Source organism: Carettochelys insculpta, chromosome 2, assembly GCF_033958435.1.
Source record: "Carettochelys insculpta isolate YL-2023 chromosome 2, ASM3395843v1, whole genome shotgun sequence".
Lineage (NCBI taxonomy): Eukaryota > Metazoa > Chordata > Testudines > Carettochelyidae > Carettochelys > Carettochelys insculpta.
In genome coordinates this window covers 133,151,118-133,165,451 of record NC_134138.1, presented here as the reverse complement: position 1 = coordinate 133,165,451, position 14,334 = coordinate 133,151,118, and the positions used below count along the sequence as shown (strand labels likewise).

At 46.3% G+C, this 14,334-nt stretch overlaps 1 long non-coding RNA gene across 1 annotated transcript in view; it reads right to left on the bottom strand.

Annotated features, from left to right (window-relative positions):
- Positions 1 to 14,076, bottom strand: part of LOC142009563 (uncharacterized) — a 31,355-nt gene extending 17,279 nt beyond the window's left edge. Inside the window, exon 1 of the long non-coding RNA XR_012644512.1 lies at positions 13,936 to 14,076. This is a non-coding gene — a long non-coding RNA (uncharacterized LOC142009563). The remainder of the gene's footprint in view (positions 1 to 13,935) is intronic.
- Between the last annotated feature and the right edge of the window lie 258 nt (positions 14,077 to 14,334).

Here is a 14,334-nt window from a genome sequence, read left to right as displayed (position 1 = left end):
TTCAAATGCAGAGCTTTGCTGAGAGATGACAAAGAACTACACACAGGAATTTTTCCCACACCAATAAATCAACACAATATGGAAGGCAAGGGCATTTCTTTTTGCCAAAACTACTGGTGTATCCTGGCTAGGGTAGGGACAGATTTGCAAGCAGGCACACTGTAGGATGTACAGAGCCCTCATTAGTTTCCCTGTGGTTCCCAACAGATACAGAAGCCTGCCGAGAACCAAAAGTTGCAGCTTCAAGACAACACCACCACAGTGACAGAACTTGCATCAGCCCGAACATGGGAACACACAGATTCTTCTGACACGTAAATCAGCATAGACACCGCACAGCGACATTTGTCAAGACTGTTGACATTTAAGAGATATTTTGACAACAGGAGTTTAAAACCGAAGTCTTTTGTGGCTATAGGCTACGGCCATCCACGTTTTCTATGAGAACAGGATTTTCTTCATTGCCAAGTTGCTTCCAGCACTGATAAGAAGTCACAGTGGCAGGGGTTGCTCAAGCTGGGCTGTGCTTGCAATGCATAATAATCAATTGATTTTCATAATGCTTTAGCAAGGCCTAATTAATTCCCTGGGATTTCACCAGACTGGGGGACTATCACCAGAAACCCTGACACAGCAGGATCTTAAAAGGTGAGCAGCCACTAACTGAAGTGCTGTTGTAGCTGTGTACTCACCCTCCTAGGCATAGCTGGCTGAACTGCAGCCTTGGTAAAGGCAATCCTTTACTGTGCAAAGGGATCGGGGAAGTGGGGAAACGTCCTTTGGCCCTGGCAGGATGATGCTCCTGCTGTGGAGTCAGAGTTTAACATACAAACAAAACACAGGAAGGAGGCACCTGTAACAGGGCAATGCTTATTTCCCATCTGTTGAATTGAAGGGTGTGGCAGAGAACACACAAGCAAAGTACTCATGGGAAATGCACTGGGGAAGACTGTAGCAGCAATTTCAGTCTATACTTTCTGGAGCAGGGGTGTGCAAAATAGGGGTGGGGGTTCTGCTGGGGGGGGTGAAATTTCATAAGGGGGTGCACTGCTATTGCTTGCTGGGTCTCAGGCTCATTTCAACATTTTTAATGAGATGGATATGCTACTGTTTTCGTGTCTGTGTATTCACATGTATATACTGATCAACATTTTTATATTCTAGATGCTTATTTTCCTACAAGTGCTCAATGGTTTGGGGTTTTAATTGTGAGGCCCTACTAATTGCACTTCCCATTTTCCTAGCACAACTAAACTCTAACCTTGCTTTAATTTAGGGTTACAGAAAGATGAAAGCCAAATTTGGTGGTCCTACCTGTTACAGTTTAGGGAGCATGCTTGAAAAAACAGACTCAGACAGACTAACATAGATTAGGGAAAAATGCAGTCCCTGATCGAAGAATTATTTCAAAAGTTTATAGCCAGCAAAAAAAAAAAAAAATCACATGAAAGGAGAGAGAAAGAATGGAAATGTGGAAAAGAAATACCAAAAACATTGTCTACTCCTGCAGTCTTTATTCTTGTCAACAGCCTATTCATGTCAATGCCCAAAATGACTCAAAGGAAGAGGCCCAGATTAAGTCAACATCTCTTCAAGAACTCAAAATGACATCACATATTAAAGAGCCAAGTAGAATAAGGCAACATCTTTTATTGGACCAACTTCTATTATTTTTGAAAATTGTTCCAGCAAAAGATACTACTTCACCCACCTCGTCTGTGATATCCTAGGACCAAGATAGTACTACAATACTGCACAGAAGTCATGCATTAAGGCAGCATCATGATGTGAAGATGCAATAGTACATGTTAAGCAAACACTGTGATGTTAAGGCTCAATGCTATCATGTGCTGTAGCACAATTCTGTATCTATAATATCAGTTTTATGAAGAAGTGGATCTGTCCCACGAAAGCTCACCCAATAAACTATTTTGCTAGTCTTTAAAGTGCTACTTGACTGCTTTTTGTTTTGATAGTTTTATGAAGTGATGCTTCTCAGTGGAGATTCCTCGTCCAACAAACTTTGCTTGCTTGTAGACCACAAAACTAATCTTGTAACTGAAGCAAGCAATGCTACATTAGACATTGAGATGGGGGATAACATTGAATGACTTCTTAAAGATATTAAAAACTTTCGTGATCAATGAGACACAATCCTTTCTGAATCCATATCAGTAGAACAACATATTGACATTTCATCTGAGTTTTCTACCAATTGCAGCCTAACATCTTAATCTCATACAGAAAAGGCACTATCACGTCCACTTTTTTGTTGCAGTTATTGACTGCATCAAATCTAGTCTAACACCTCAGTTTGGGTCACTGTAACAAATTTGTATCCTTTTCCCGATTCCTTTGGGAGTCTGGAGAACTAAGCCATATCCAGCAGCTGAACAGTTTCAACAAAAGGTTCAACAATGACATTTCAAGAGATCTCTGATGCAATCAGCTTCCTGAAACAAATTCCACCAACTTTAATTCTGACTGCAAGCCTAAAGAACTGCTTCAAGAAATATTCAATTTCCTAATCTCACAACTGCATTATGTATTTTGTCACTCTACCTGTATCAGTGGCTGCTGCTGAATGCACATGAAACGTGTTAAAACAAGAATTATTTTACAACAGGACAAGAGCATTTGAATGGGCTCCCAATGCTTAACATAACTGTGATGGTTCATGTAAATTAGACTTTTATTCACTGATAAACGAGTTTGCACACCAAGCCAGAAAAGCATGCCTAAAATGAAGAGTTTTGCTCGCAGTAGAAACTAACAAGTTACATTTTTTAATATATATGCTATTGGTATAATGACTTAAGGGTTTATTTACAGTTATTCTTTTGGTTTTAGTATGACCTTGTCAGTGAGAAGTTACATACATTAGGGGTCGGAGGCTGAGCCAGAGCCTCTAAACACAAAGTGGCCCAGACCTCTGTCATTCTCTGAGAAAGCTTGATTATGCTAGATGTCACCTCAGCTGCTAGATCGGAAAAAAATACATATATATATTTCAGCAGGTTTCAGTTGTGCCTGATTACCCCAGACTCACTTCAGAGCTGTCAACATCTACAGCCAAACTTTCCATTTCAGTACATTTTTTAGATGGCAGGTGTGGGTGTTTTATATGCAATTTTTGTTGAGCCACAGTGACTCCCAGTGGCTAGTTTGTATAATGTCCAGATACAAGTCCCTGACCTAGCCCAGTGCAAATGCCAAATGCACACCTTATATAAACATTTTAATTCCACCCAACTGAAAAGTCACATCCACCCATCCCCAGCTGTTAATTCCTGTGTAACTAGCTGACAAACCTGGTCCAAAGCAGTTGCAGGAGATGTACTACTGTTCATTATGATGGATACTGGGTAATGTGTTTAAATGCAGGGGAACATTTATAGCCAAATGGAGAAAACTTAAGGAAAGCAGAAAACTACAGAATCATTTTCTATTTCATTTTTATACAGTAAACCCTCAACTTGCTGGACCACGATATAATGGACGCTGTCTGCCAGCACCCCCTGCCCCACCCCAAATAAATGCCAGAGACTCACCAGAACCGCCGCTGGGACTAGACAGCTGCTGGAACAGCGGGGGCTGACAGGGCTGGAGGGGCCACCGCGGCCAGAGGAGCTGGAGGGCTGCAGTGGGGCACAGGACCTCTCCTCCCCCAGCCCCACATGCATGGAGCATGTCAATGCCCAGCCACTGCTGCCTGCAATGGCGCTGAGCAGCAGGCATGGTGTTGGAGGCCGCTGTCTGCTGGCAGACTTGGGGTGGCCACGTGTTCTCTTCACGCAGGCTACTTGGAGCCGGGGGCTGGAGGAGCCGCAGTGCGGAGAGCTACGGGAGGCAGAAGGAGCCAGGCTGGCATTCAGCTTCTCTCCTGGTATTTGGGAGAGGGAGATGGAGGTGTGAGGAGAAGCCGGAGGCGGGGCAGGGTGTTAGAGGACGGGAGCGATGGGCTGGGAAGGTCAGTGCATCACCATACAATATAACCATCCAGATATAAAGGGACTTTCAGCATTTCCGGACACCCCTTTCCCCCATTAGTCCATTAAATTGAGGGTTTACTGTATTGGAATTTTAAAACGCACTAATGCCATGCTCTAGCAGACATACCACATGAAACCACATACCCTGGTTCAGAAGCAAGCACTTCTCAGTTACACCTTCTATTTAAAAGAATGGTTTATAAAGGGCCTACATCAGCATTTCCCAGTGGTCTGCAGCACAGCACCAGTATTTTCCTGTTAGATTTCTATTGGTTAAATTGTAATTAAGGTAATGACAATAAGTTAGGCACTTAACAATATAAATCTTGACATAAAATACCTATGTACTATTATTGTGAATAAATAAACAATGAAAATTTATTTTGTGTGTGTTTATACTTTTGGGCTGCCAAAAAGGTACTGAAAAAACAGCTTCTAACTATATAAAGTTTGGGAGTACATGATTAGAGGCTAAAAATATAGCACAGACATGAAGAGTGGGTATTAGGGACTATTATAAATAGAAGATACTAAGGATGGGTATAGGCAAACCATTGGCCTGCACAAAATAATATTTAACAAATAGATTAATCAAGTTTTAAAATATCTTTTTCATCAGTTATTCTGTGTCTATAAATGTGTCCTTAATCTGACACGATCCCCGAATGGCAGTAAGGAAAGCTTGCTGACCCACATAGCCAACCAACAGGGCCGTAACAAGGGTGAGGTGACTGAGGCACTCACCTCAGGCACAGGACTGAGGGGGCACCGTTCCTATCGCCCCCACCTGCTGCCTCCTCCAGGTCCTGGGCCCGCACCGTGGATCCCTGCAGGGAGAGATGAGCAGGACTGCGCCAGGGAGAGGCAGTGGACACAGCACAGCCCAAGCCCAGTGCTCACCCAAAGCCTCTGCCAGGCAGCCACGTGCCGCCCAGCTGTGTGTCAGCCCCCCGCCCTTGGCAGCGGTACGCAGCCCAGTGAGACGCCTTCGTCCCTGGCTCCATCAGCAACTCCATTGGTGAGTCACCGCAATATACAGTCGGGGGGTGGGGTGAGCTGGGGTGCCTGGCTCTGGGGGGAGAGGAGGGGAGTGGGTTAGAGCGGGGGCCTTGGAGGGTGCCTGGCTCTGGGGCAGAGGAAGGGATTGTCTCTCAAGCTTTTTGAAAAATCTAGCAACCCTAGCAATGGCCTGGCCTCCCACGTGGCTGCCGGGGACCCTCAGGGGGCAAGACACTGCCAGAGCTACCAGGCACAGCCACAGGGCAGCCGCAGCCTCCCTGCACTGTAGTCTCATTTAAGTGGCTGCTACCAGCCTTTCCCCCCCCGGGAGTGTAGGGTGGGCAGTAGATGCACCCAGCCTGGCTGCCAGTGGGCCAGGAGCCCTGCAGGTCTGTTCCCTTGCACCCACGCTGGACACATGGGGTGGGGGGGGACCCAGGCAGAGCAACACCTTTGCAGCAGGAAGGTGCTGGGTGTAGACACAAAGGTCAGAAGGGACAGGAGGATGTTACCTCCCCCCAGTCGGCCCTATGGAGGTCAGACCCTGGGGTTCAAACCTGCAAACTCCACCCAGCACCTCAGCCTTCCATCAGCTGAGCACTTAGGCCTCACCCAGGAGAAATTCAGGTACCGTCCAACTGATTAGCAGAGCTCCCACAGCCACGCCCCCCCGGCAGTGTGTGTCTACTGGCGGTGCACATCCACACATGCCCCCGTGCACCGCACTGCACCACACTCACCCGGCCCCTGCCCACAGCTCCACTGCCACCAGCACACTCTGCACACAGCTTTAGCTGTGCTTACACACACTGCCCCTACACACACCTGTCCTAACACACACTGCCACCAGCACATCACCCCACTTCCACACTCCCTGCCCCTGCGCACTGCCCCACTTCCACACTCCCTGTACCTGCACACACAGGGCCATCAGCACTTACATACATGTGTCTCTTGGTACAGCACCACCACCATTTACACCCTGCTTGTACACACTTCACTATCTCCACACACCCTCTCCCGACACACAATACCACCAGCATCTACACACACGCACACACAGGCTGCCCATAGGTACAGCACCAACACATACCCTACCTTTATTTTTTATATTATTTACACACACACACACACACACACACACGGTTTGCACACAGAACTAGCAGCACGTCCACACACACACCCATGGCCCTACACGCCGCACCACCTCCCGCATTAATATTTTAGCTCTGCACCCAACACCATCAGCACACCCACGCCCAGCTTCATGTGTGGCCCTGCCAGAGCCCACTGCAAGCAGCTGCTAGGGGCATGGGCCCTGCTGAGGCGGGAGAGACAGGGGTAGGGCAGGTCTACCGCACACAGCATCCCTCTACCAGCAAGGCAGAGGGGAACCAGACAGCCCCTGTACAGCTAGCATAAGCAATGTGGTATTATTATTACTGTATTTTCCCTTTTTCTACAAAATAACTACTATGAATATACGGGGGGGGGGGATTTTATATTCCTGCCTCAGGTGTAAAAATTAGCTAGTTACGGCACTGTCCACCAAGACTTACAACCCATTTCTCAAGTGACACTTTGTCAGGCATTAAGGAGAATAACTAGATCTGGCTGCATGCCCTTGAAGGTCAACAGACTTATGCTCTTTTGGGCCAGCAGGGAGCTTAAATCTCCAGTCTCATTTTCTGGATTCATGTGTGTGAGGCTACCTGACGCAGCTTTCCATTGCTTGTTTTATGGCTTTAGGGAGATGTACTTTCCCCATTTGCTCATTTAGGTTTAAGAATCACTGCTATGTAAGTTCATCTAGAAGAAGCTGGGACGTTGTCATAAATGTAAAAAAGCTCTGAGGAGGAAGAAACATTCTCTTCACATCACGCATAATGAAGGCATCTCTACTGTACTCTATGCATAATACAAGCAGGCATCCCCAGGCATATACACAGTAGACTGAAGGTCAAGTCTTGAGCGCATACTGATACAACAATATGAATTCATGCCCTGTCCTCAATTTTAGACCATTGTACCAGGCTTGTTCTAGTAGAGCAGTAAAGAGCAGTTATTGATTCAAACATTTTTACAAGTAAAACGAATGGAAGATACCACTCTGATCTTAACAATACATTGCACACACACCACGTTACCAGGTATTAGGTGCCTGCTATTAGAATACTATATATAGGTATGGCACACTTCCGGTAGCTGCATGTACCGTACCCTTCTCATAATTCTGTTCATCTGTGCTAATTATATCCTAATACTTTGCAAAGCTGAAGTCAGCTTTGACCCAGGAAAATATGAAATCTGTCAAAGACAAAATACATCAATGTTCTGTACTCTGCAAGCTTGAGAAGTATCAGTGGTCAAAATCAGTTTGGAAAACAAACGTACAATACAGATAAGTGGAGGTACATCGTGATACCCCCAAAAATCAAAATAAAGTGGATTGGTAAATTTTATCCTTTGGTGACATAATACTTTTAGCTCATTCTAAAAATATGCTAAAAATGTTTCTAGGTTTGAATGTATATTTTGGAGCACACTTTCCAGGTAAGGTGAACTGTGAATTGTAAGAAGGGAAGAGACACATTTACATCGATCCTGCATTGTATTACTTGATCTTTAGACAATTAAGCTTGTTCTTCTCCCTTCTCTCTTTTAGTCACGTTACCCTGAGGCACTGGTTCCACAGAGAGTGAACTCCATGTTTAGGTTGAAACACACAAGCAATTTCCTTCAGCTCCATTGTTAACATTAACCCAATTAAGTTACTCCTCTCATGGCTTCGTGGAACAACTGGATCATCTTGAGTAACCGTGGAGGACAGCCTATCTTGTGGAGCAGTTTGAACAGACCATCCCTGCTGACCAAGTCAAAGGCCTTGGTCAGGTCGATGAAGGCTATGTAGAGTGGCTTTCTCTGCTCCCTGCACTTCTCCTGCAGCTGCCTTAGAGAGAAGACCATGTCAATGGTAGACCTCTCTGTGCGGAATCCACACTGCGATTTGGGGTACACCCTCTCAGCAATCTTCTGGAGTCTGCCAAGGATGACGCGAATGAACAGTTTACCAGTGACGCTTAGGAGGGAGATTCCATGGTAGTTGTTGCAGTCACTTCCGTCTCCTTTGTTCTTATACAACGTTACAATGTTAGCATCGCGCATATCCTGTGGAACCTCACCCTCTTTCCAGCACAGGCACAGTAGCTTATGTAGGGGTTCCAGGAGTGTGTCCGCAGCACATTTGATTACCTCTGGTGGTATACTGTCCTGACCAGGGGCCTTTCCTGCTGCAGTGCTGTCGATGGTTCTCTTCAGTTCATCCACAGTTGGTTCTTGATCCAGTTCGTCCATTACTGGTAGGAGCTCAACGGCATGGAGGGCTGCATCAACCACAACGTTCTTGCGTGAGTACAGCTCCGAGTAGTGCTCAACCCAGCGCTCCATCTGTTTGGCTTTGTCAGCAATGGCTTCACCAGATTTGGATTTCAGAGGTGCCATCTTGTTCTGGGTGGGTCCTAATGCCTTCTTCATACCCTCGTACATTCCTCTGAGATTACCAAAGTCGGCACAGGTCTGGATGCTGCTGCATAGCTAGAGCCAGTGGTTGTTGGCACAGCACCTGGCTGTCTGCTGTACTGTTCTTCTGGCCTCTAAGTGCTTCCTGGGTACTCTGGCTCGGTGAGCATTTGTACTCCAGGAGTGCAGCACGCTTCTTTTCAATGACTGGAATCATCTCATCGGAGTTAGCTTCGAACCAGTCATTCGCGTTTCTAGCTCTTCTTCCAAACACCGACAAGGCCGTGTTGTAAACTGTATCCCTCAGATGTTGCCATTTGGATGTTGCATCGGCACCCCCCGGGCCTCTGCGCAGATTTTCCTGGAGGGGGGGGGCGTGTCTCTGAACTTTTCAGCTTTCTCCGAGTTTGCCGTCTTTCTGGCGTCAATGCGGGGCCTTCCAGCAGGTTTACAGCGGTACAGCTTCTTGGGTCTCAGCTTGAGCTTGGAGCAAACTAGCAAGTGATCTGTATCACAGTCAGCACTATGATAGCTGCGTGTCAGAAGGACGTTTTTGAGGTTATTATGCCTAGTGATGACCACATCTAGTTGATGCCAGTGCTTTGAGCGTGGGCGTCTCCACGACACTGTGCTGTGGCTTCGTTTGGAAGGAGGTGTTTCTGATGCAGAGATTGTGGTACGTGCACAGTTCAAGGAGACGCTGTCCATTATCATTCATTTTTCCCACACCGAAGTGTCCTAAGCAGGAAGGCCATGAGGCCCAATCAGTTCCAACTCTTGCATTGAAGTCACCCAAGATGTACAGTTGTTCACAAGCAGGTATTTGCGCTACAGCAGCACTAAGCACATCATAGAACTTGTCTTTTACTTCTGGTGTGGCGTACAGGGTTGGAGCATAAGCGCTGCTCCACAAGATAGGCTGTCCTTCTTCGCACTCCTCCTGAAGCATGCCTTTAGATCTTCAGAGGGCATCTTGCTGCACACAAGATTGGATGGGAAACTGTTTAATCCTGCAAGGCTGAAAGCTAAGTCTAAGGTGCGAGAAGTCCTCATCAGAGACATGCTGTTCGCAGACGATGCTGCTGTAGCATCTCACACAGAAGACCAGCTTCAAAAACTGCTGGATCAGTTCTCCAAAGCGTGCAAGGACTTTGGGATTACCATCAGCCTAAAGAAGACAAACGTACTCGGTCAGGATGTTGCTGAATCCCCATCAATCAGCATTGACAACTATACGTTCGAGGTCATCCACGAGTTCATTTACCTCGGGTCCACCATCACTGAAACCCTGTCGTTGGGCACTGAGCTAAATAGGAGAATCGGAAAAGCAGCCACAACTTTGTCCAGACTCAGCAAGAGTGTGGGGAACAACAACAAGCTGTACACTCACATCAAAATGCAAGTCTACAGAGCCTGCATCCTCAGCACCCTCCTTTATGGCAGTGAGACTTGGACCCTGTATGCCTGCCAGGAAAAGAGGCTGAACGTCTTCCACTTCTGCTGCCTCAGGCGCATCCTTGGAATATCATGGAAGGACAGAGTGACCAACACCGCCGTCCTCGAGCAAGCTGGAATCCCAACCATGCACACCCTCCTCAGGCAGCGTCGGCTCCGCTGGCTTGGCCATGTCCACAGGATGAATGATGGAAGGATTCCAAAAGACATTCTGTATGGTGAGCTAGCCTCTGGCAAAAGACCTCCCAGATGCCCCCAGTTGCGCTACAAAGATGTCTGCAAGAAAGACCTCAGAGAGGTAGACATCAAGCTGGACAACTGGGAAGAACTAGCGGACAACCGCAGCAGGTGGAGGCAGGGGTTACACAAGGGCCTTCAGAAGGGCAAGATGAAGATCAGAGAGCTAGCAGAGGAGAAGGGAGAGCACAGAAAGCACAATAAGGACTTGCCAGGCACCCACTACATCTGCAAGAGATGCAGCAAGGATTGTCACTCTCGTGTGGGTCTTCATAGTCACAATAGATGCTGTAAATGAAGTCCTCAATTGCAACTTTAAAGGGCACGATCCATAGTCTATGCAGACTGAAGGATGCCTACTACTACTACTAATTAAGTTACTCACATGCCTAACATTAAACAGGCGTCTAAATGTTTGCAACATCAAGTATTTTTGAGATGGTCAGAAAGCGCCAGGGGAGGAATAAATTTTTAACCATTTTTATATTAAATTTGGCAGTTTTTTACCTTTTCCAGCCAGCTGTAATTGTAACCTCAGAGAAAGGTGCCGTCGCTGTGATGACTAAAGCATCAAGCCTGTTTGTGAGAGCCCAGCAATAGTTTGCCCTAATGCAATAATGAATGCCTGTGAGATACTGATTCTGTTCCATTCAGCTAAATGGCAAAATTGCTACTAATTTTGATGGCACAGAAACAAACCTTAAATTAAAAGCTATAAACACAGAACTTGGCATGTATAGAAGCATAGGGAAAGGTTTTGCTGTAGCATTCCTGCTTTGATGTATTGCATTTTCTTTAGAGCTACTTAGCATCCTTTAACATGTCTGCTGTCAATCAAAAATGTTCCCAATACAAATGAAAAAGGAATTATGTTAACTTGTCCTTATGTTTCAGAATGCATTTACCCAGGCTGCACTTCAAATGGGCCAGACCCTCAGCTGTAGTAAAATAACTGATCCGGCTCTGTTAATACCACTGGAGCTATGCTTAGTTTTGCACCAAGGTAGGATCTGGCTCTTCTCACTACATGGGACAGACCCAAATTAGAAGCAAAAATGCCAGCTAGGGGAGACAGACAATCTAGAAGTGGCGAGGAATGAGTTTCTTCACCGTTGTGTAGGATGATGTTCTCTGGAAATTCACACACACACACACACACACCAGCATTGCAAATGTCTCATGTACAACCGTACAAAGCAGGAGTCAGAGGCAATGAGTCCAAGGGGCAAGACAGCTTCCACAATAAGTGACAGCAGTGACCTAAAAGCAAGTCTGTGGCATTTCAGGCCAAAGGGCCAAACGTAAGCATGTTTCACGCTACGCTATTCTGAATTACAGCGTACGGGAAAGCTCTTCAAATGTACAGGAATTTTTGCTTTTGTTTCCAAAAATTAAACATATTAACCAAAAATCACTTGTGGGTTCTTCGGATAAACTGGACCCTGGATCTAAAGAATCCTTGGCACTAATTTTGCAAAACCAAAGCCAGAAAGCCAAAGTTTTGCAGTCCCAGACCTCATTTTAACTTCTTCTGATTCCTGTATTCTCTCACCAATTCCTTAGGCATTCAGAATGTGCACAAGTTCTTTCTAATCCTTGAGTCTTCCACTGGGAATTTGTTCAAATAGGTTTCTTAGCATTTGGGCTGACATGCATGCTGCAATGTCCATGCCCTTAATTACCACATCCTTTTACTCTAAAAACACTAACGGAGTTGTAATCTCACTGCAAATGAGTCCTAACCTGACATTTTCCTGCTTGTTTGGGCACTGCAAATAAAAATAATTGCATTTACAATTAACCAACAACCAGCGATCCAACCTGCCCTTCAGCCCATGACGGGCAAAAAGTTCAATTAAAACGAAGGTGATTAAATGCATATAAAGTGAACCAGGTTCAAGCGTAAGTCAAATGCAGCAAAAACCACCCACACCCCTGCGTACACTTTACAAGAGAAGAAGAAATTACCTCAACACTGCACTGAAGGACTTGGCATAAGTTGGCGAAATCTTATTTTGCAAAAGGTCAAGAAGCAGAACAATATTGTACATATATAAGGCAATACAACGTAACACCTACCGAATGGTCTTGGGACAGAAGGGCACCTTTGAAAATTCAAGGCGAGCAGGAAGTCACAGCATATTGTAGTGCTGCAGCTCCACTGGAAAAAGAGCCATTTCCCTATAGTTTCCCCAGTCCAACTGTATTACTGACCTCCGCCCCTGGCTAAGCAGGGCTGACAGAATTCCCCCCTCCACTGCTGTCTGGGAGTGCAAATGGAACCCTGAACAGTTGCTCCTCCTCCTTGAGCTGCCCCTTCTACACATACTGCCTCAAGGCACCACTTCAACAGGTGGAGGACCTTGGACTGGCTTTTGCAACAGGGCAAACTTCACCATGCGTGCACACACGACAGAGTGAGCACATGTGGGGAGGAGCTAAAGTGAAGCTTCATCGATGGTTCATCTGGCCCTTCTGCCCTGGAATGCACATCACCCCAAATGAATAATGCTTAGATGACAGGTAGTGTGTTGGGGAAAACGTCACTTTTCCCATCGGGGACACAGATATGATAATAGGAACGACTGTTTGTTTACTTGATTCTGGCCTATTTCTCCCCTGCCATTCCCCATCCGCACCAATTGACAGCATTTTTAAAAGGTGCTGCTGCCACTTGACCTATGGCTCCCTGCCTGCAGGGGAAAGAGCAGAATTCAATTTAATTGGTTTAATGGTCCAGCTGGCCATTAAGCCAATTACATGGACTCCCGCTCTCTCAGCGCACAGGTCAGGGAGCTGCTCCTGCATCCATACGTGGGGGTGAGCTGTGCAGCCCAGGAAGTAGCAGGAGCACTTGGTGCTCCTTTCAAAAGGTAAGTCCTGGGGCTGGAGGGGCATTTGGGGATAATTAAGCCTGGTGGTGGGTTGGGGCTATGGAGGGGAGCAGGGCATTGAGCTGAGCCAGGGCTGCGTGGCTGGGGGCGGGGGGGGAGGCTGAGCTGGGGCAGGAGCCAAGGACGTACAGCTGCGTGGGAGATTAAGCCGGGTCCGTGCGGCCATGTGGGGAGCCAGAGCCGTGCAGGGGTTTAAGCTGGAGAAGGGGGTGGATCAGGGTGTGTTGAGCGGGAGGGGCACTTTGTGGCCACAGAGGGGAGGGTTTGAGCTGGTGGGGGCTGGGGCTTGAGTTCTGGCACCTTTTTGTGTAGGGGAAAAAAAAAAAAAAAAGCACTGTGAACACATAACAGAAGATGTAGAGAAAAGACTGTCTGAATTTTGTAGTCCCAGTAATTATAATCTTTTCTCTGCAATACTCCATCTATCCTGATTGTATTTATGGACCAGCTGAAGAGCCCTCATTGAGCCAATTTCATAGCCCCAAATTTCCATTAATTATCACAGCTTTAGAGTAGCTGCCTCACATTTCAAAGCTTAACAAGTTCCATTCCTGTTAATTATACTTTTAAAATTCCTGGACTTTCTCTCCATTAACTTCTCCATTATTAACTAATTAATTCCTTCTACTTTTTCAAAGCATGATGTCACCAGTGAATTTCATAGATCATCCTGAACAAGTATCAGAAGAAGTTTCTATATTGCCAACTCTGTACACTTTGATCATTACCCTGCAATTTGTGGTTGGGAGTCACATGTTGGTAGGGCAAAGGGCCTGTTTTTATGTCCCTCCTGAAGCAACACATAAGCAATTTCCATTAATAAAGAACATAGCACTTACCCACTGGCCTTTATTAGTCAGAAAGGAGGCAGTCAACAATTATTCCAAACCACCTTGGTAGACCCACAACTTCATATTGACACTTGCTGAAACTCAGAGAAGACTCCATCCTTTGTGTGCTCAAGACACTGTTCTGATGAAGTGGAATGAGAGATTTCATCTGCAAAGTAACAACAAAATTCTCTCAGTGGCAAAAGAGCGATTCTGTAAAAAAAAAAAAAAAGGGCACATCTACTTGGGCCACCTTCTGTCAACAGAACTCGCAGAGCATCCACACACTACACAGGCTCTGTCCAGAGTTTGTCAGAAAAACCCAGCTGTTAGCTGACAGCATTATACCTGCCCCCCCCGAGGACTCCCCTTCCCCTCCTGAACCAGCTGAGGCTCCCACACTTCTGT